Below are 23,675 nucleotides of genomic sequence, written 5' to 3'. Positions count from 1 at the left end.
TTAAATCACCTCAACTGGAGACTTGGAACAGAAAAAAATGAAACAACTCGCTGTCATCTCTACCAATGTTTGACAACATCTCAGTGTCTCTGACACACTTTTAGAGATATGGATTTAGATTTACATAGAGAGACAAGGCATAATGATTAGTGCCCTCTAGTGGCTACTGGTAATGTTGTGCTAATGTATGTACATTACACCAGGCCCTGACAGGCTGTTGACCACTACGTTATCTCAAAGAAAATCATCTGAAATGTCCATTACAACCCTGTTCCACATGCAGATGGTTACAGATTTTAATGGTGTAGAATGTAATAAGAATGTTTTTGAAATCCAAACTGAAGTACACTTTTTGATCATTATGATCATACTCTAGTTTTTAGAAGCATGGCAAAGCCCTAGCTGCAACTCTGAGAGTGAGCAGCTCACTAAGCATAACATATCATAAAACCGTTGATGGGGAGAACGAGGGTGCTCAGTGCTGCTCTCCTGCACGGTCCAGTGACAGTGTGCCTGACCTGTGAGCATGGCTGCTAATCAAGACTAATCATCCAGCTATGCATAGAAACTGTGAATGCCAGAGAATGGAGAAAATCCCTTCCAATTAGTGTTTGGGAAGGATGGACCCTGATGCCCTCTTATGCAGCAGAACAGGGTTGTGTCCCAACTGGCACCCTTCCCCCTGCAGGCAGCAGCTCCGCACGACAGACAGGAAGAAACCATCAGTTGTCTGTTACAGCGAGGTGTCATGTCTGGCACGTTTTGATGCCATCATGGCAGAATATTCATGTTAATAAAAACAATGAGGGTTTTGTCTCATTCGACTTGATTTCTGAACTGAGACGTGTACGTTAGGGTTTATGATGCACTCACATGCTAGTCGGAACTAGGAAACTTGTATAACTTGTATAACTTCAATCAATTACCAAGTTTTCTAGTTCTGACTAGCATGTGAACATGGCATGTACTGTATAAGTACTGTCCTGTGACGTGATGCTGCAGAAATGCTGTAGACGTGGTGAGAGAAGAACTAAGAGCTGTAAAAAAAAGAAAAATCCTCTGGTAATGGCAAAAGAAAATCCACCTCAAGCTACAAAAACAAACAATGTTATTCAGTCGATTCTTTTGTTAAACGCTTTGCTGATCCTCAAAATGGGAGCCCCACAAGGGTGCGTGCTCAGCCCCCTCCTGTACTCCCTGTTCACCCATGACTTTGTGGCCATGCACGTCTCCAACTCAGCCATCAAGTTTGCTGACGACACAACAATGGTAAGTCTGATTACCAACAACGACCAGAAGGCCAACAGGGAGGAGGTGAGGGCCCCGGTGGAGTGGTGCCAGGATAATAACCTCTCCTTCAATGTCAAGAAATGATGGAGCTGATTGTCGAGAGGGTGAAAATCTTCAAGTTCCTCAGTATGCACATCACTGACAACCTGAAATGGTACATTCACACAGACATTGTGGGGAAGAAAGGCTGAAGAGGCTGAAGAAATTTGGCTTGGCCCCTAAGACCCTCACAAACTTCTACAGATGCACCACTGAGAGCATCCTGTCGGGCTGTATCACCGCCTGATACGGTAATGGCACCGTCCGCAACCGCAGGGCTCTCCAGAGGGTGGTGCGGTCAGCCCAACACATCACTGGGGGCACACTGCCTGTCCTCCAGGACATCTACAGCACCCGGTGTCACAGGAAGGTCAAGAAGATTATCAAGGACCTCAGCCACCCGAGCCACAGCCTGTTCACCCCGCTACCAGCTAAAAGGCAGAGAGAGTACATGTGCATCAAAGCTGGGACAGAGAGACTGAAAAACGGCTTCTAACTCAAGGTCATCAGGGAGTTATATCATCACCACTAGCCGGCTTCTGCCCAGTACCCTGCCCTGAACCTTAGCAACTGTTACTAGCTGGCTACCATCCAGTACTCTACCGTGCACCTTAGAGACTGCTGCCCTATGTAAATAGTCATTGAACACTGGTCACTTTAATAATGTTTTTAATAACGTTTTAATAATGCTACAAGCTTGGCACACCTGTATTTGGGGAGTTTCTCCCATTCTTCTCTGCAGATCCTCTCAAACTTCGTCAGGGTGGATGGGGAGTGTTGCTGCACAGATATTTTCAGGTCTCTCCAGAGATGTTCAATCTGGTTCAAGTCCGGGCTCTGGCTGGGCCAATCAAGGCCATTCAGAGACTTGTCTTGGCTGTGTGCTTAGGGTCATTGTCCTGTTGGGAGGTGAACCTTCACCCCAGTCTGAGGTCCTGAGCTCTCTTGACCAGGTTTTCATCAAGGATCTCTCTGTACTTTGCTCTGTTCATCTTTGCTTCGATCCTCACTAGCCTCTCAGTCCCTGCCGCTGAAAAACAACCCCACAGCATGATGTTGCCACCACCATGCTTCACCGTAGTGATCTAGCCACTGGGATTTTTGCCCGTTCTTCAAGGCAAAACTGCTCCAGCTCCTTCAAGTTGGATTGGTTCCACTGGTGTACACCAATCTGTCATACCACAGATTCTCAATTGGATTGAGGTCTGGGCTTTGACTAGGCCATTCCAAGACATTTAAATGTTTCCCCTTAATTAGTAGTATGCTTGGGGTCATTGTCCTGCTAGAAGGTGATCCTCTGTCCCAGGAAGACTAAAACAGGTTTCCCTCAAGAATATCCCTGTATTCAGCCCCATCCATAAATTCTGACCTGTTTCCCAGTCCCTGCCGTAGAAAAACCTCCCCAGAGCATGATGCTGGCACCACCATCCTTCACTGTGGGGATGCTGTTCTCGGGGTGATGAAAGGTGTTGGGTTTGTGCCAGACATAGCGTTTTCCTTGATAGCCAAAAAGCTCAATTTTAGTCTCATCTGACCAGAGTACCTTCTTCTATATTTTTGGGGAGTCTCCCAAATGCCTTTTGGCGAACACCAAGCGTGTTTGCTTATTTTTTTCTTTAAGCAATGTCTTTTTTCTGGCCACTCTTCCGTAAAGCCCAGCTCTGTGGAGTGTACGGCTTAAAGTGGTCCTATGGACAGATACTCCAATCTCCGCTGTGGAGCTTTGAAGCTCCTTCAAGGTTATTTTTGGTCTCTTTGCTGCCCTTCTGGTTAAAACGTCTTATGGCTGGGGGCAGTATTGAGTAGCTTGGATGAATAAGGTGCCCAGAGTAAACTGCCTGCTACTCAGGCCCAGTTGCTAATATATGCATATTATTAGTAGATTTGGATGGAAAACACTCTGACGTTTCTAAAACTGTTTGAATGATGTCTGTGAGTATAACAGAACTCATATGACAGGCAAAAACCTGAGAAAAAATCCAACCAGGAAGTGGGAAATCTGAGGTTTGTAGGTTTTCAACTCATCACCTATCGAATATACAGTGGGATATTGGTCATATTGCACTTCCTAAGGCTCCCACTAGATGTCAACAGTCTTTAGAACCTTGTTTGATGCTTCTACTGTGACGGAGGGGGGAATGAGGGCTCTTTGAGTCATGGGTCTGGCAGAGTGCCATGAGCTGACCAGTCACGTTCACGTGAGAAAGTTAGCTTGCATTCCATTGCATTTCTGAAGACAAAGGAATTCTCAGGTTGAAACATTATTGAAGATTTATGTTAAAAACATCCTAAAGATTGATTCTATACTTCGTTTGACATGTTTCTACGAACTGTAATATGAATTTTCATCTGAACTTTCGCATGGACTTGCCCACGCGTCATGAGTTTGGATTGTTTACTGAACGTGCGAACAAAAAGGATGTATTTGGACATAAATGATGGACTTTATGGAACAAATCAAACATTTATTGTGGAACTGGGATTCCTGGGAGTGCATTCTGATGAAGATCATCAAAGGTAAGTGAATATTTATAATGCTATTCTGACATCTGTTGACTCCACAACATGGCGGATATCTTCATGGCTTGTTTGGGCTCTGAGCGCTGTGCTCAGATTATAGCATGGTGTGCTTTTTCCGTAAAGTATTTTTGAAATCTGACACATCGGTTGCATTAAGGAGAGGTTTATCTAAAGTTCCATGTATGATACTTGTATTTTTTATCAATGTTTATTAGAAGTATTTCTGTAAATTGATGTGGCTCTCTGCAAAATCACCGGATGTTTTGGAGGCAAAATATTACTGAACATAACGTGCCAATGTAAACTGAGATTTTTGGATATAAATATGAACTTGATCAAACAAAACATACATGTATTGTGTAACATGAAGTCCTATGAGTGTCATCTGATGAAGATCATCAAACGTTAGTGATTAATTTTATCTCTATTTCTGCTTTTTGTGACTCCTCTCTTTGGCTGGAAAAATGGCTGTGTTTTTCTGTGAATAGGTGCTGACCTAACATAATGATATGTTGTGCTTTCGTCGTAAAGCCTTTTTGAAATCGGACAATGTGGTGGGATTGACAACAAGTTTATCTTTAAAATGTTGTAAAATACTTGTATGTCTGAGGAATTTTAATTATGAGATTTCTGTTGTTTTGAATTTGGCGCCCTGCACTCACTGGCTGTGGTCATATCGATCCCGTTAACAGGATCATAGCCATGAGAAGTTTTTAATGCCCTTCTAGCCTGGAACATGCGTTTTGGTGGGCGGCCCTCTCTTTGTTTGTTGTGGTATTCTTTCAATTTTTTTTATAATGGATTTAATGGTGCTCCGTGGGATGTTCAAAGTTTCGGATATTTTTTTTATAACCCAACCCTGATCTTTACTAATCCACAACTTTGTCCCTAACCTGTTTGGAGAGCTCCTTGGTCTTCATGGTGCCGCTTGCTTGGTGGTGCCCCTTGCTTAGTGGTGTTGCAGACTCTGGGGCTTTCAGAACAGGTGTATATATACTAAGATCATGTGACAGATCATGTGACACTTAGATTGCACACAGGTGGACTTTATTTAACTAATTATGTGACTTCTGAAGGTAATTGGTTGCACCAGATCTTATTTAGGGGCTTCATAGCAAAGGGGGTGAAAACATATGCTCCACTTTTCCATTTTTAATTTTTAATAATAATAAAAAAATAATAATAATCTTTCATCTTCACCAATTTGGACAATTTTCTGTTTGTCCATTACATGAAATACAAATCAATTTAAATTACAGGTGGTAGCGCAACAAAATAGGAAAAATGCCAAGGGGAATGAATACTTTTCCAAGGCACTGTATGTATATGTATACACTATCGTTCAAAGTTTGGGGTCACTTAGAAATGTCCTTGTTTTTGAAGGAAAAGCTCATTTTTGTCCATTAAAATAACATCAAATTGATCAGAAATACATTGTAGACATTGTTAATGTTGTAAATTACTATTGTAGCTGTAATTGGCAGTTTTTTTATGTAATATCAACATCGGCGTGAAGATGCCCATTATCAGCAACCTGTGTTGCTGTGTTCCAATGACATGTTGTGTTAGCTAATCCAAGTTTGTCATTTTAAAAGGCTAATTGATCATTAGAAAACCCTTTTGCAATTACGTTAGCACAGCTGAAAACTGTTGTTCTGATTAAAGAAGCAATAAAACTGGCCTTCTTTAGACTAGTTGGGTATCTGGAGCATCAGTGTTTGTGGGTTTGATTACCGGCTCAAAACGGCCAGAAACAAAGCACTTTCTCCTGAAACTTGTCAGGCTATTCTTCTTTTGAGAAATGAAGGCTATTCCATGCGAGAAATTGCCAAGATACTGAAGATCTCGTATAACGCTGTGTACTACTCCCTTCACAGAACAGCAAAAACTGTCTCTAGCCCGAATAGAAAGAGGAGTGGGAGGCCCCGGTGCACAACTGAGAAAGAGGACAAGTACGTTAGAGTGTCTAGTTTGAGAAACAGATGCTTCACAAGTCCTCAACTGGCAGCTTCATTAAATAGTACCTGCAAAACACCAGTCTCAACGTCAACAGTGAAGAGGTCTCTCTCTCTCTCTCTCTCTCTCTCTCTCTCTCTCTCTCTCTCTCTCTCTCTCTCTCTCTCTCTCTCTCTCTCTCTCTCTCTCTCTCTCTCTCTCTCTCTCAGCATGTGCAATCCCTCACACAGTTGGGGCTAGTGCGATAGCTCTTTCGTGAATCAGTGATCCTCTGGTTTGGCTCTGGCCCGAAACTCCTGGTCCCCCTGGCAGTAGATACAGGCTATTTAAATGCTCCATTGGAGAGAGATTATAGTTTATGCAAGGTCACTGGGGATGTGATAATTATAATCACAGGTTTTTGGCTCTGCAATGACAGCCATTTGTTATTTTCACTTGAGTAATTCTTGCGGCCCGAGGATGTTGACAAGCGTGCACTGATTTAGTGGCCTCCAGCCCCCTCCTCCCCTAAAAACCCTCCCCATGGAGACGCCAGGCAGGCAGGCAGCCTGCACCCCCCTCCCCCTCCCTGACACTCCCTCAGAGACCAGAGTCACACCAGCGCCAGTCTGGGGAGAGGGGCTGGTCATAAACAGAAACAGAAGAAGAGAGTGGTGGGTCAAAGATGGATTTGGGTGAGAGACTCCTTTAAACCCCATGTAGTCAGTTTGATTTCTGCAATAGGTTTCTGCTCTTTGTCTGTTCACTCACATCTAGTTGCCTTTCACATTGCCACCTTGAGCCAATGCATAGCTAGCTGCAGGCATATAAGGCAGCCACGTCTCCAAGGTGAGGATTTGCTACTTATTCTCTGTCTAATTTCGGTGCAACTGTAGCTTCTTTCTCTGTCACCATGTGAAGGACAATCCAATCCTCCTCAGAGAACGAAGGGGGAAAAAGCATCATTAGGCATTCCACTCCGAAGGCCCTAATCCCAATTGGATTTGTGAGAAATCTGAAGGCAACGCAATTGTGCAATTTGCACACAAAGTGGTCCGAATTGATCTAAACCAAACCCTCAACTTTAAATGTGCAAAAAAGACTAGCAGATAATTACATCATTTAGGAAATTGATTGCTTTGGAGTCAATGCAAAAGCTTTAGGAAACAGAAGATAAATGGCGACAGGGTCCGTTTTAGGGGGGAACCATTGACGTTGATGATGACCAAAGAAAGATTATATATTTCAAGCTGCACAAAAAGGTGAGGACAAAATCTAAGTGCTTCAGAGGGGACAATGGAAGACAGAATTAGGGCCAACAAAAGATTTCATTAAGCCAAACAAGGCTTAACTACAAAATCAATATGTCATAATTAAACCAGGAGCCTTGCCTTTAGTGCAGAGAAAGAGAAAAGGTAGAATGGGACTTATTTGGACTAAATGATGGCCAGGGCTATTAAGATTTTAAGATAAATGCTTTGGCCACACAAAAGACACTACTCAATATATATTTATTCCTTTCCTTTGTGGGAAGACTTTCTTTCATGCTCAGTATTAGAGAGCAATAGCCGTGGATCTGTCAGTGAGACTAAGCAGCACTACAGAGAGCAGACAGTGGAAACACTGGCCTTTACAAGAACCCTTACAACAATTTTTATTTATTTAACTAGGCAAGCCAGTTAAGAACAAATTCTTATTTACAATGATGTACTACCCCGGCCAAACCCTCCCCTAACCCGGACAACGCTGGGACAATTTTGAGGCGCCCTATGGGACTCCCAATCACGGCCAGTTGTGATACAGCCCGGGATCGAACCAGGGTCTGTAGTGATGCCTCTAGCACTGATGCCTCTAGCACTGCAAAAAACATAAGGAGCCAAGTTCTGTTATACAAGTTAAACCAGGTTTGTTTTGCTCTTTTGTATCCGGGCAAAATAAACCATCTAATAGCTAATCAGAAAAGTAAATGTTTACCTTAAAATCATGGCAGAATATTTAATAGTATTTAGAAGTCTTTAGGCAGAATTTAAAATAATTAACCAATTGGCATCTATACTATTGTAGAAGGGAAGCCATTGGTCATTTCAGATTTCTCTTTTGCCTGTTAGAAGGGCCTCCTACTCTGCTACTAGGTTATTAACTGTGATCATGGGGTAGTAGAGTAGAGTAGAAGTGGATGGCACAGATCGGGATCAGTCAGTGTGATGGCCCCATTTTAGGATTCCTCTATATACAGAGAGGTCATACTTTGAGTGAATTAATTTCAACACCGTTCCACTTGAGGCAACGGGTAGAGATTTAATACATTACAGTTGAATGGGAGTGCAGAATACCTGCACACAGAGAACCTGACAAATTAACATTTGTTCTGCCTCATTTACATTGTATGAATACAGCACTACTACAATCTATCTGAGAGCCATTGTTATCCTCTCCAATTGTATCCTCTTTTTGCTCATTTCATTCATTTGCATTTGAGACAGTGGGAGGGATTCTTGTATTTTCCCCCCCAAATAAACTTCCCTGGAATTTATCAAATGAAAATTCTGGACAGATATAGGCATGTTAATCTGTTCTAGCTCATGTATTTAGCAAGGACAAGGATTTCAGCCAGGTCATAGTAAGGTCAACCACAATACCTTAGGCATGCAGCCTGGGTTGTCAATACACATGATGTTTGTGACACACTATCTAGGTTTCATCTGCCACCCATTACCATTCATTAGCTGTTATCAATTAGTAGACTTGTAAATGTGTAAAAAAAAAAGTACATTTGGGAATTTTGCTTCTGAATCAGTTCCCTTCGGGCATAGTGAGGGAGCGGGAGAAAAGGTACAGCGCCACCTGGTTAGGAACATTTTGAGTAGAATTGGCAACAAGACAATTAAACATTATTACGCGTTAAGCGCTATTAGCGCTAATCCTGTTAGCAGTGTAATTGGAAAACATTAGTATTATATTGGGAATGTAGTATTAACCAAAAGGTTACTGGTTCAAATCCCTGTTAAGATAATGAGTGTTGTACTTGAGTTAGGTACTTAATCTGGATTACCTATCCAGCTGTTAGCAGACAACGCCAAACACATGCATACATGATTGCTGCAGTCCTTTCATTCTTCGAATTATAGTTAATCCAAGATATATTTTAAGTGAATGAGCACAGATTCCTACTGATAACTGGTTAGTTATTGCTTTCCTTGGGTTGGATAAATGTACTTTTGCCAGGTAAAAGAAAAGAAAAGTGAAAAACCAGTAACAAAATCCCACAATAATGAGGATTCCAAGCGCCCTTACAGGGATAATAATCCTAATAATAATAATAATCAGTGACACACACCTTTTTAATGGTCCTCATATTTCTCAGGAGTCGGCCGCATTATGAATACAAAATCCCTGTGCAGGAATCAATTATGAAATTATATATGTAGAAGAAATGAGTAGCTTTCTCCTAATCTGCTAAGGGTCGCTACAGTCACCTTCCTGTGAGGAGGCTTTCATTAGCCCTGGGGCTTTGTGGCTGGCTGAAGGGGGGAGTAGGGGGATGTATGGGTGTGGGATATCTCTAGCAGAAATAACAAACGAGGCCACTCTGCTGATAAGGGGAGCTGGTGGCCGGCTGCCGGGCGATAGCAGGCCCCCACTGCATCGATCTCATTTCCAGGGGTCAGCCTCCGCCTCCCTCCCCACGCCTCCCTGAGATGCAGAAATTAATACGCCTCCCCCAAGTCATTACAGGAATTTATCCCCCCCCCAGACCCCCTCCTTTAGAGTCAGGGCTTTATCAATCTGTTTCTCTTCAGTGCATTAAGGGTTTGCTGGGTATGTGGATATTTTTTAGACACTACAGATTGAACCATTGTGCACCACTTTTGTTAAAGGAAACAAAAATCATCATAACATGGTGGTGAATATTAGAATAATTAACGTCAGAAGCATGTGAGAAGAAAAGGGAATGTGCAGAACATTTTTCTCCAACTACAGTGACCGAAAAGAGTGTCAGCCGCTACACACTAGCACTCTGATACCGCTCCTGGCATGTATGACTTCACAGATATGTATGCATAGGGTTAATATGCGTTTGCCTTCTTAAAAAAAGCAGCCTAAAAGCTAACAGGCTTCAGTGGATGACGTTAACCCTTGCCTCTTGTGCTATACACACTTTCTGAAGCTTTAATCTATGAAATTAATATGAAATTGCTCCAAAGTTTCTAAAGCCTCTCTGTGTCTTCTGTTTCAGGAGATTTATTGTGAACAGGGTTTGCCCCAAAATGCTGTCAGAAAGTGTGTTTAACTGTCCAACTTCTCCAATACAACTAAAAACGCTTGCAAAGAGAGAAAAGGATCTGCTGCAATGGATAACATAGCACAAAAAGGAGGACAATAAAACGGGTACAAGTACTTTCAGTATGGGTTTCATACTTTTTAATTTGATCATCTAAATTATAATGTATTTTTCGAAGATACATTTTTGAACATTCTGCATTTAACATGAGCATACCCATAAGCCTAATACTTTGGCAAAGAGTAAGCTATGACAGAACATGTGATTTTGTACCTTAAAGTGTAATGGCATTGGATCAGTGGAGGCTCCTCAGAGGAGAAAGGAGAGGACCATCCTACTCAAGGAATTTCCCCCAAAATAAAAATTGATAAAACTATAATAAATATACAGTGCATTCTGAAAGTATTCATACCCCTTGACCTGATCGAACTTATCTGGAAAGACCTGTTGTGCTGCAAAGTTCCCCATTGACAGAGTTTGAGATGATCTCTAGAAAAGAATGGGAGAAACTCCCCAATACAGGTGTGCCACGCTTGTAGTGTCATGCCCAAGAAGACTCAAGGCTGTAATCGCTGCCAAAGCTGCTTTAACAAAGTACTGAGTAAAGGGTCTGAAAACTTATGTAAATGTCATAATTCAGTTTGAAATGTTTTATACATTTGCAAACATTTCTAAAAACCTGTTTTTGCTTTGTCATTATGGGGTAATGTGTGTAGATTGATGAGAGGGGGGAAATTATTTAATCCATTTTAGAATAAGGCTGTAAACTTAACAACATGTGAAAAAAGTCAGGAGGACTGAATACTTTCCGAATACACTGTATTCACATCACCAAATAACTGATTAAAACACACTGTTTTGCAATGAAGGTGTCCAGTAGCCTCAACAGCACTCCCTAGGGTAGCACCACAGCTATTTTCTGTCCTCCTCTTCAATACAAAACTTAGGTTGCTCATGGTTCTCACCTCCTTCCATAGACTTACGCAGGAATTATGATGATTATGATGATTATGATGATGAGCACTTTGCTCTTGCAGCAGGAACTGGCATGTTGTCTATCCAATCAAAGGATCAGAGAATTAATTTAGTACTGAAAGCATAAGCTACAGCTAGCTAGCACTGGAGTGCATAAAGTGTGGTGAGTAGTAGAAAGACAATAGTTGAACAGTTTTGAACAAATTCATTTCTTCACAAATTAAGGAGAAGCAGCAGAGAGAGAGCTAGCTATGTTTTGTTGTATATCTTTCTTCCTCTTAGTTTACCTTTCACTTACTTAGCTAGCTAATATAGCTCATTTAGCCTATTCAACATCTTGACTCAAACAGAGAGGAATGCTATTTATGTTAGCTGGCTTGCTAAGGCTAGCCAACACTGTAACTCTTCCAACTCATGGTAAGCTTTCGGGTTTTATAAATGTATTGCCACCGGGGCCCGCCGGTTTAACTGCTAAACTGCTTGCTGTACACTGTACTGCGTGATTGTACACATGGATAGGATTGTGGGTTTACTAACATGTTAGTTCTAGTTGCTATGTTGACTAGCTATGATGTTAGCTAATATGGTGAACGATGTAGGCTGAGTAGCGGTTAGCGGTTATGGTATGAAGGTTTGGCTTGGAGAGGTTTTTTAGTCTGTTCACAGACAGTTGTTTTGTTGTGCACTTAAATCCCCAAGTGAAGGGAAAAGGTGAGAGAAGGAATTATTCAACGAGCAAAGTGACGATGCTGTATGTCATTGCTATGAAAGTTACCTGTGTATGCTGGGGATCAGGGGTATATTCATTCTGACGATTTTGTTGCAAAACGTTTCTTAAACGGAAACAAACGGAACGAATCGGGGATGGACTTACCTGTGAATTTGTCCAATGGAAACTCTCATTTGGACTAATGATTACACCTCAGATCAGCTAGATGCAGGCAAGAGTGTGCAAGGCAGTATTGAATGTGTCATTATCTGTCACCTTGATTACTCCAATTTGTCTCTCGGCCTATGTTATAAACTTTCATATATAGGCTAAGTTGTAGCAACCTCTTGATGGGTATAGGGCAAATTCAAGTATCATGTAGTAGCCTAAACCTTTCAATGCTACATTGAGCTGCGTGAATGGAATATGAATGACAGTCATATTGTAATAGAAATATGGCCATAGAAATGTGGCCATGGTCATAAAAAAAAGTGTCCTCGCTAATCTTAAACGCACCGACAGCGAATTGCATTGGATAATGTATTATACTAGATTCTGAGATGTGAATATTAGACTATAGTAGGCTACACTACTCTCAAAGTTTTTCAACCTGTCTGGAACCTCTAATATAAGTATTTTTAGGATAGGGAAAACCCTTATGTCATGATCGTAGCTCTGCAATGGAGCTGGGCTCAGCTCCCCACCATCACCAATGTAAATGAGATATGAGCGGGCGCTGAATTAGGCCCCTTTTCTTCTGCAGGATGGCTTCAGCAAATAGGGTGAGATAAGGAAATCCCTGTAATTACACAGAGACGCATTGGTCAATTCAACACTGTAAGTACCTGAGCATGTTTGCCTGCTCCAAGAAAAAGGGAGGGAGGGGATAGAAGACCTGGACGCCTTATCCTCTGTGATATTAAGTGATTCTAGTGAGATCAATAGAAGTACATCATGCCAGAATGTTAAGACGAGCACCCGGAGCTTGGCCCCTTTGTGGTTGCTATCGCTCTATAATTTTTTGGTAATATCATTTCTGAATAAAATTTTATGGCTCATTACTTTTCGGTGGAGACTGTCTGTAATGGAATCTATAGTAAGGAAGGCTAGGCCTTTGTGCCTGGGCTCTCGCTCTGTTAACATCTTATTTATTTCTAATTGACTGATTATAAAACACTGCGTTATCATTTCTGATATTTAAAAGCGAAGGAGTCAATCATCATTTGGTCAAAAGGTTTCCCAATGAACAATTAAGTTGTAATGGGACACTTGTTCTATCTAATCCAATGGTGTATGATGTCATTAAACAAGCTCCAATAATCAACTTGAGAAGGCTAGAGTTTTCACATGGCGGGCACTTGTTACTGATGTATCACCTCATACAATAATAAAACATTGTTCTATAAGCTCTTTCATGCAATGCAATGTGCCGGAGCTGTAGAAGACTCAAGTGTATAGGGAGGTTTTATTAAAAGGGGTTCAAAGTGGCACTGGTACCATGCAGGGAGAGTTTTGGAAAAGAGATAAATTAACCCCCACTAGACCCCACATCAACTTGACTACGCCACTCAGAAACACAAACACCAATAAATTGCTCATAAGTGTACTAACTTTCATTTTAATACAGGCCCGTCTTACAAAACATAATAATTATCATATTTGCCTGTGCATTGAAATTAAATCATATCAACATGATATCCAAGTATAATGAATGCAATATAAGTATTTACAAGTGGTGCATATATTTGATAGTGTCTGGGTGTGCAGGAAAATCTATCAGGAAAATGTTTTCCTTTCCTATTTCCTCCTCTCTCTCCATGGTGACAAACCAGCAGGCAGTTCTAGACTCTCAGGTCCTTGACTGTCACAAGGTCATGGGGAAGGTTTTAATTGCTGTGGGCTGTTAGCTATGTGCTTTCATGGGCCTCGCCATGATAAATTGCTCATTGGTTGAAAAGCTAGTCTATATAAACAAGCTTATCTCCCCCTCTATAATGAAAAATGAGTTGTGAGTATCATTGTTAATCACAGTAATTGTTAATGTTAAGAGGGTTGGTTTTCACCGTCTCCCCATTATTGATTTTTTTTTACATTAAAATCCTGCTGCTTCTGCCTCACATTCTAATTCCATATAATCCTCCTAATTAGTTATTTTTGGCTCCCGTGTCTCTCTCATACCCGGTTATCTAGAAGATAAAGGGAATTGCTTGTCCCACTACTCACACATTATAGTGTAGATATCCCCTAGTCTGTGTCTCCATGGTCTGTGGATTTTACCACTGCAGCATAATAAATACAGATTTTCACCTTTAATTCTGCGCTATTTTAGTAACTAACTATATATCATCAATATGATCTGCCAGCTCTTGCAATGGGGAGGGTTTTGATATCTTAAAGGGGCAATCTGCAGTTGCTACCATCATTTTTGGACGAATAAATTAATGATATGCTATGTACCCATTGATTCTTGAAGAACATACAGTGCCTTCTGAATGTATTGAAACCCCTTTACTTTATCCATATTTTGTTGTGTTACAGCCTGAATAAAACAATTTTGTCAAATGCGATTTTCTGTTAAATGTTAAAGTTGAATTTTGTTTGTTGAAAACAAATTCATAAAAATGAAAAGCTGTAATGTCTTGAGTCAATAAATATTCATCCTCTTTGTTATGTCAAGCCTAAATAAGTTCAGGAGTAAAAATGTGTTTAATTAACAAATCACATAAGTATCATGAGGTCTCCTTCCTAACTCAGTTGCCGGAAACAGGAAACAGCTCAGGGATTTCACCATGAGGCCAATGGTGATTTTAAAACAATTACAGAGTTTGATGGTTGTGGTATGAGAAAACTGAGGATGGATCAACAGAGTGAATAGAATGAAGCCTGTACAGAATAAAAATATTCCAAAACATGCATCCTGTTTGAAGATACGCTATGTATCACTCCGCCATTTCCTGGTTGATAAAATTTGAATACAGTGCATTCGGAAAGTATTCAGACCCCTTGACTTTTTCCACATTTGGTGCATTACAGCCTTATTCTATAATTTATTGAATAGTTTTTTCCCCTTATCAATCTACACATAATACCCCATAATGACAAAGCAAAATGTTTTTATTTTGTTTATTTTCTTACATTTTTGCAAATGTATAAAAATAAAAACCGGAAATATCACATTTACATGAGTATTCAGACCACAAAATGTGGAAAAAGTCAAGGGGTGTGAATACTTTCTGAAGGCACTGTAACTTACCCCATCAGAACCTAAACTATAAGCTTGTTTTACTACAATGTTTGTAAACAAATCAAATTTAAACAAACACTGTATAGCCTCAAAACATGGATAAAACTAAATGCTGATATCATTGATGCCCAGTCCTTGCATCCGTAGCTCTGTCTATGAATTTGAGATTGGTTATATTTCTCCAGCCCCATCCCTTAGCTTTTTACTTTGCCGCTTTGAAGCCCAATTAACTATCAAAATAAAAGATCGCTAATTTAGCTTTTCAATAGTGTTAATGGCATTATTGGTAGTGCAGAGGGTTGATCTGGTGTAATAGGGTCATAGTCAGGTAATATCACAGAGGCACTGGTAGCCTACGCTACAGTGGTTAGCTTCTCAGACACATGATTAGCCAACTAGTGATCTCCACCAGAATTTGAGAGGGAGATCGGATTGCACACTGTCTATCACACAATAATTAAATTATACTATTGGGTAATTGCAGAAATAAATTATCAGTAACTGATTGATAAAGTTTTACAGTTTAATCTTAGCCAACTAAACAACTGAAGTAACCAAAGTGCCCAAAGTAACCAAACCATACTTACTGTACATAATTTTCAGCAAGTTCTGACAAATGCGGAAGAGTAGGCCTACTGTGTAACTAATCAGTTTAATAGAATGGAAAGTGACATTATGCTTCAATATTTCATGCCACCTGCATGGCTGATATGATGTTAATGAATTATCTGTATGGCAGTTAAAACAAGCCCAAGGCCCCAGTCTGTGCTTGTTGTGCAATGGCATGTCATTAACCTTTCCACTGCGATGGGATTCCCTTACAAGATCATCACCATGTTGATGATATAATTATTATAAATTCAATCTCTCCGTTTGGTTGGCGTTGTTAATTACTTGTCAGTAATGAGCGTCTTCTGATTATGCTGCTTCCTTCCGTCGCTTCAGAGAAAGCAGCATGGCGGCATTAATGTGGCTCGGTTCTGTCTCCCCCCACCACCCAACAAGAGCCTCCTCATGGGTGAACACCAGGCGGGCGGCCACGGCGGGTGCCACCACTACTCATAATAAATTATCTTTTCAGTGGGAAAGATCCACTCTACAATTCAGACTTTCTCTGTATAATTATTAGGGGCTTCTTTAATTATCCAGAGCAAGGAAGCAAGGCCCCGCTTATCAATAAATCAGCCAGGACAGTAGAAGCTCAATTGACGCTAAATTTCTGAAATGATCCTATTTACAGACATGCCAATAAGCCACAAGAAAGAGCTGAATAGTGTTAAACACTTCTTTCCGTGTTTCTCTTTAGAGGTAATTGCTGTCAGAGATTTAAGGTCTATTGATGCTGGTAGGAGGAGAGGAGTAAAATCAGTAAAGAGGGTAACCTTTTACTGTTACACCTGGTAGGAATGAACAGGACCAGTTTCTTAGATCATCACAAATATAACGGCAAATGGCAGTCTGAGTGGGGATGATTCATTCATTCACCAAGGAATTTCCATAAACTAAATAACACAAAGAATGTTTCATCTAACAGCATCAGGGGATTTGACATTTTGCGGGAAATAAAAAAATATGTGTCTCGTTCTGCAGTAACACTGGTAAATCATGTAATGTGTATCAGCTGAACAAGTCTACAGATGACAGCATGACAGCAGACTGCTCTGGTAGTAGTAACATGTCATGACGAGGAGCCAAGGCAGAGTGTGTGCTATGTGTTACATGTTCTCCTCTGATCACTGTTTCATCCCAGGATCCCGCCCTACACCCACCCACCCGGTGAAGACACTTCTCAATTCACTGATCCTCAACACTAAAAGAGGAGTTTTGTGCATGTCTGTTTTCACTGATATTGCTAATTCTAAACAACTGGTGTCATGATAGGTTTGTCTCACTGAGCATCATAGCTGTGTACAAAAACTATGCCATTGGGTTGTAGGCGATGACCCCCACTTCTATTGGTGAAGTGACACTTTGGGGAGGCAATCTGCGGCATTCAGCAACATTCATTGAGCCCTGTGATTTTTTTAAATTACCCAGTCGTAACAGAATAGAACTGAAGGTCCAACTGCATGATTTTAATTAAAGACAAGTTCCTCTTTGTCTGAGTCCATGCTTAGGTTACTAATCTGAATTCAATAAGTCCATATGTTGTAGGTAGGAGGCTAATGTGTGAACAGGGAAAATATTGAAACCCATTGCATTTAATTTGGCTGTGATCAATTCAGATTGACTGCACTTAACATGCAAATGCTTCTCAGGTCAAATCTCCCTTCCTCTACGTTGGCGGTGGTCCCAGAACTGCTGTTCTCCTCCAGCCTGCCTCTTACAAGACACCAATATCCACCCTGCTTGTCAACTAAAATACGTTTTTTAGCCCTTTCTGTAATGTAGGGACTTACAGTTTTTTTTTTTTTTTTATCAGACTCTCTACTTAATTTACCTGAGCATCAAATACAGGCAGAACATGATATACAGTGGGGTCCGAGATTATTGACACCCTTGACAAAGATGAGCAAAAATTAAAGTAACAGCTCATTTTAAAGGGTCCTTATTCCATCACTGTAACGGGTATTGTAATTAATTGTTATAATTTATAGTTACACTGTAATAACAACATCTAACTGGTGGTAATTGCTGTCTGTACAGGGGTGTAACAAAGAATTCTTGTTACCATGTTACAAATGTTAAAGTTTCCAATAGCATCCCATTGCACCATATTTTAGCCTGCACAAACCATGTGATAAGTGTTAGCAAATTGAAAACCGACCACCTCATTGACACAACACTACAATAATGATCTTGAGTCAAAAATGGGTTCACAAACAGTTCACATAAAAAATACTTTAAATCAAATCAATTCAAATTGTATTTGTCAAATGCGCTGAATACAACATACAGTGAAATGCTTACTTAAAAGCCCTTAATAACCAACAATTTAGTTTTAAGAAAATACAAAAAAAATGTATTATAATAATTTAACGGTGCATTTGACAATGGGTCAGTTACTTTAACCATACATTTTTAGACACAATAATAAAGTTGTGAAAATGAAATTGTGAGATAGTAATTCGTGCTTGCCAAATTCTAAGTCTATTAAGCCTGGTTGAATAATAGTTTATAAATTCACTTAAAATGGTCACAAGACAAACTTTTATTCCATCATGTAGTCTTGCAAGGGTTTCACAGTTGAGGAACATTCTAACTTTTGGATTGGATGCATTTGTGCAATTACTTATTTATCCCAGGAATTAAGGCATCATGCCAAAATCTGACAAACTTCGTGACATGCTCAAAATTACAACGACCTCGAACATACCCACTTGTTGAAACTGACACCATGTAACAGTGCTCAAAGAACAGGGTCGAGAAGGTCAGTGTGCAAAATCCAGACAAAATATATTGAAGCGAAATAAACAAAGTGCTATAGGTTTGCTAGCTAGCTAGCCTGTTATGGCTGCAGCCCGACGCCGGTACACCTATGACAACATCCAGCTCAAGTGCAGGGCGCGAAATTCAAAATCTATTTTTTTTAAATATTTAACTTTCACACATTAACAAGTCCAATACAGCATTTGAAAGATAAACATCTTGTCAATCCAGCCAACATGTCGGATTTTTTAAATGTTTTACAGAGAAAACACCACATATATTTATGTTAGCTCACCACCAAATAAAAAAGAGGACAGACATTTTTCACAGCACAAGTAGGATGCAAGTAGCATGCACAAGCCAACCTAACTAACCTAGAACCAACCTAAATAACCTAGAAAAAACTACCTCAGATGACAGTCCTATAACATGTTACACAATAAATCTATGTTTTGTTCAAAAAATGTGCATATTTTAGCTATAAATCAGTTTTACATTACTGCTACCATCATAGCTACAGTCAGAAATCGCACGGGAGTAGCCCGAGAAAATACAGACACCAACGTCAACTAATAATTACACATCATAAAACATTTCAGAAAAATATATGGTGGATAGCTAATGAAAGACAAAGATCTTGTGAATAGAGCCAATATTTCCGATTTTTGAAGTGTTTTACAGCGAAAACACAATATATCGTTATATTAGCTTACTACAATAGCTAGCACACAGCAGCATTGATTCTAGTCAAACGGTAGCAATAGCACAGTTCGACAGATATATGAAAAAGCATCCCAAATTGGGTCCTTATCTTTGTTGATCTTCCATCAGAATGTTCTCCAAGGGGTCCTTTGTTCAGAACCGTCTTTCTTTGGATCCATAACGAACGATTTCCCTCTTGAATTAGCATGCACACTGGCCATGCCGTGCTAACCTCTCCGTCTTGACAAAATTCTTGCGTCGCATCACGTCTAAAGTCCAGAATAAATTTCAATAATATAATTAAACTATATTGAAAAAACATACTTTAGGATGATATTGTGACATGTATCAAATAAAATCGAAGCCGGAGATCATATTCACCTTTAACGAGGGTTTTCCAGGAGCCGAGTCCAGGTCCTACTTCGCGCCCAGAAAAAAAAATAAAGTGCGCACATCTCACTCCAAGAGGTTGTGTTCAATCCCAGGACGAGATAATCAAGTCATTTCTGCTCTCAGTTCCGCAGGACACCCAGGGGAAGGCGTATGACGTGTTTCTACAGTCTTAAGTGACATGCCCTTTTATAGACAAGCTCTTGAAGAGAGACATCGATTTTGGAAATCTCACTTCCGGATAGGAAATGGGCTGTAAAAAGAGTTCTGTTCCACTTAGAGAAATAATTCAAACGGTTTTAGAAACTAGAGACTGTTTTCTATCCAATAGTAATAATAATATGCATATTGTACGAGCAAAAATTGAGTAAGAGGCCGTTTGAAAATGGGCACATATTTTCCAGTTTTTCAATACGCCCCCTGCAGCCATAACAAGCTAGCCTACTATTGACTAGCTATCTAACTGTAGCTAGCTAGCAAACATTAGCTGCTGTTTTTGTTGCGGGCACCAACTAGGCTAGCTAACTAGTTACCATCTACCTAATAGACTTTCCATGCAAACTGTTGAGATTTCGGGGGTTATCTTGCACTCTAGCTATGTCGTTTTCTAACCTTGACTAGCTAGCTAGCTACCTAATGCTGGCAAATATGCTATGGTTGCTCCTCACTAGCTAACTTGCTAGCTAACGTTAGCTGGGCTCGATGGTCTTATCTTCCCTGACCTTGTTCTCAGTGTATCAGTACCCTAAGGGTATTACATGAGACACACCCAGCATGTTAACGTTAGCTAGCTAGCTAGCTGTGTCAACACAAGCACTATTATTGTTAGCTGGATAACACAACAACTAGCTAGGTAGCTAGCTTGGCTATATTCCTAAACTATAGAAATCATGATGACGATAACTAAGGGTAAGGTAGAGTGTCTATTCTAAATTGTCATACATTCTTCTTCTTCTCAACCACAGATTCCCACAAGGTCTCAGACTCCAGGAGAGGAAAATGCTTCCAATAAAGAAACAGATGAAGATTGGAAATGATGCAAACAATTACAATACATGGAAGCTAGAATCTATCTGCAATATTAAATCTGAAAAAACAGATGAAGAAAAACAGATGAAGACAGTCAGAGACAGTTGTCAATTTCCATTGTTACTTGTAATGTTAAAAAGGGAAGAAAAAGACAATCCCATTTTTCTAAATTAGCTAGCCATCTAGGTCATCCCCCTCTTCAGAGGGGGAGACACCCTGGACCCAAACTGTTACAGACCTATATCCATCCTGCCCTGCCTATCTAAGGTCTTCGAAAGCCAAGTCAACAAACAGATCACTGACCATCTCGAATCCCACCGTACCTTCTCCGCTGTGCAATCCGGTTTCCGAGCCGGTCACGGGTGCACCTCAGCCACGCTCAAGGTACTAAACGATATCATAACCGCCATCGATAAAAGACAGTACTGTGCAGCCGTCTTCATCGACCTGGCCAAGGCTTTCGACTCTGTCAATCACCATATTCTTATCGGCAGACTCAGTAGCCTCGGTTTTTCTAATGACTGCCTTGCCTGGTTCACCAACTACTTTGCAGACAGAGTTCAGTGTGTCAAATCGGAGCGCATGTTGTCCGGTCCTCTGGCAGTCCCTATGGAGGTACCACAGGGTTCAATTCTCGGGCCGACTCTTTTCTCTGTATATATCAATGATGTTGCTCTTGGTGCGGGCGATTCCCTGATCCACCTCTACGCAGATGACACCATTCTGTATACTTCTGGCCCTTCCTTGGACACTGTGCTATCTAACCTCCAAACGAGCTTCAATGCCATACAACACTCCTTCCGTGGCCTCCAACTGCTCTTAAACGCTAGTAAAACCAAATGCATGCTTTTCAACCGTTCGCTGCCTGCACCCGCACGCCCGACTAGCATCACCACCCTGGACGGTTCCGACCTAGAATATGTGGACATCTATAAGTACCTAGGTGTCTGGCTAGACTGCAAACTCTCCTTCCAGACTCATATCAAACATCTCCAATCCAAAATCAAATCTAGAGTCGGCTTTCTATTTCGCAACAAAGCTTCCTTCACTCACGCCGCCAAACTTACCCTAGTAAAACTGACTATCCTACCGATCCTCGACTTCGGCGATGTCATCTACAAAATAGCTTCCAATACTCTACTCAGCAAACTGGATGCAGTTTATCACAGTATCATCCGTTTTGTTACTAAAGCACCTTATACGACCCACCACTGCGACCTGTATGCCCTAGTCGGCTGGACCTCGCTACATGTTCGTCGTCAGACCCACTGGCTCCAGGTCATCTACAAGGCTATGCTAGGTAAAGTGCCGCCTTACCTCAGTTCACTGGTCACGATGGCTACACCCACCCGTAGCACGCGCTCCAGCAGGTGTATCTCACTGATCATCCCTAAAGCCAAAACCTCATTTGGCCGCCTTTCCTTCCAGTTCTCTGCTGCCTGCGACTGGAACGAATTGCAAAAATCTCTGAAGTTGGAGACTTTTATCTCCCTCAACAACTTTAAACATCTGCTATCTGAGCAGCTAACCGATCGCTGCAGCTGTACATAGTCCATCGGTATATAGCCCACCCAATTTACCTACCTCACCCCCATACTGTTTTTATTTATTTACTTTTCTGCTCTTTTGCACACCAGTATCTCTACTTGCACATGATCATCTGATGATTTATCACTCCAGTGTTAATCTGCTAAATTGTAATTATTCGATTTATTGCCTACCTCCTCATGCCTTTTGCACACATTGTATATAGATTCTCTTTTTTTCTACCATGTTATTGACTTGTTTATTGTTTACTCCATGTGTAACTCTGTGTTGTTGTCTGCTATGCTTTATCTTGGCCAGGTCGCAGTTGCAAATGAGAACTTGTTCTCAACTAGCCTACCTGGTTAAATAAAGGTGAAAAAAAAAATAAAAAATCTAGGCTATTTACCAAACTATAAGCTACGGATTTGAGTCACCACTTGAATAGTTATTTTTATGTTATTGAGTAGGCCTATATCTTTTATTGTTAGATATTATTAATTTAATAATAAAAATCCTTAATATTTTGTAAGAAATGTAATGCTGCAATAAAGTTGACTAAAGTAAGCAAAGGTATTTTCACTTGATAATGAGTAATAAGTAATTATATAGAAATTACTCATAGGTAACTATAAAGTTACACTTCACTTTAAATAGCTAAATCCTCTGTAACAACTAGCGACAACCTTGTACTTACACGTACTGTATGTATTCTGTGTATTAGTATGTTTATTTTCTCACTTGGATGGGGCTTTCAGAAGCTGACGAATAGATTGTCAAAATGGGTAACGTACTATATAGGTACACATTCATTACAAGTAAGTACCCCTCAAGATACACTTCATTTTAAGTAGTTAAATCCTGTGTAACACCTAGTAATTGCATTGTACTTATGCACATATTACATGTATTCTGTGGTGTACTTGTGGGTTTATCCTCTCACTTCGATGGCGAGGAGGTTCAGGTTGTCATAATGTGTAACGAATACATTAATTATAAACTGGGATGGCATCCGTATGGTAGACCCAGTCAGTGAGGTTGACCTATATCTAATCTGTTTTTGTAAACTCAATCAAGTTAACCCAGATGGTACACTTTGGGAGCAAGAGCTAGCAACAACATTAAGTGGAGAGTTTGAAGAGGGCACATTCACTGGTAGGTAATTACAGCCTATTGCGCCTCCAACCTTTGTAATCTCGGACACCCAGCGCATCTATCCGCAAGAGATAACAACCTTGTGACAGTAATTACTGAATTGAATGCAGCTGAAAAGAAACTAAACACGAAATTGGTGAATTTAGTGGAAACTTGTTTGTTTGTAACAAGCATGATAACAAGCATTTGTTGTTACACCTTTGTAATTACCAACAGTTACATGTTGTTATTACAGTGTAATTATGAGTTATTACAATTAACTACAATACTTTACATATACACTGTAATGCTCCAAAAAATGGGGAATTATATTATTATATACTAATACAATTACTCAAGAAAAGAGATGTTTAACAAGTAATACTTTTTCTCTCAAAAAGGTAGGGGTCGAAATGATTAAAACCCCTGTTTCAATACCTTTCAATCCCTCACTTTGCGAGGATAGTGGCACTGAGCCTTTTTCTAAAATGTTTTATGAGTTGGAGAACACATCAGGATGGATCTTAGACCAT

This window comes from Salvelinus alpinus, chromosome 4, assembly GCF_045679555.1.
Source record: "Salvelinus alpinus chromosome 4, SLU_Salpinus.1, whole genome shotgun sequence".
Taxonomy (NCBI): domain Eukaryota; kingdom Metazoa; phylum Chordata; class Actinopteri; order Salmoniformes; family Salmonidae; genus Salvelinus; species Salvelinus alpinus.
This window is presented reverse-complemented; position numbering follows the sequence as displayed.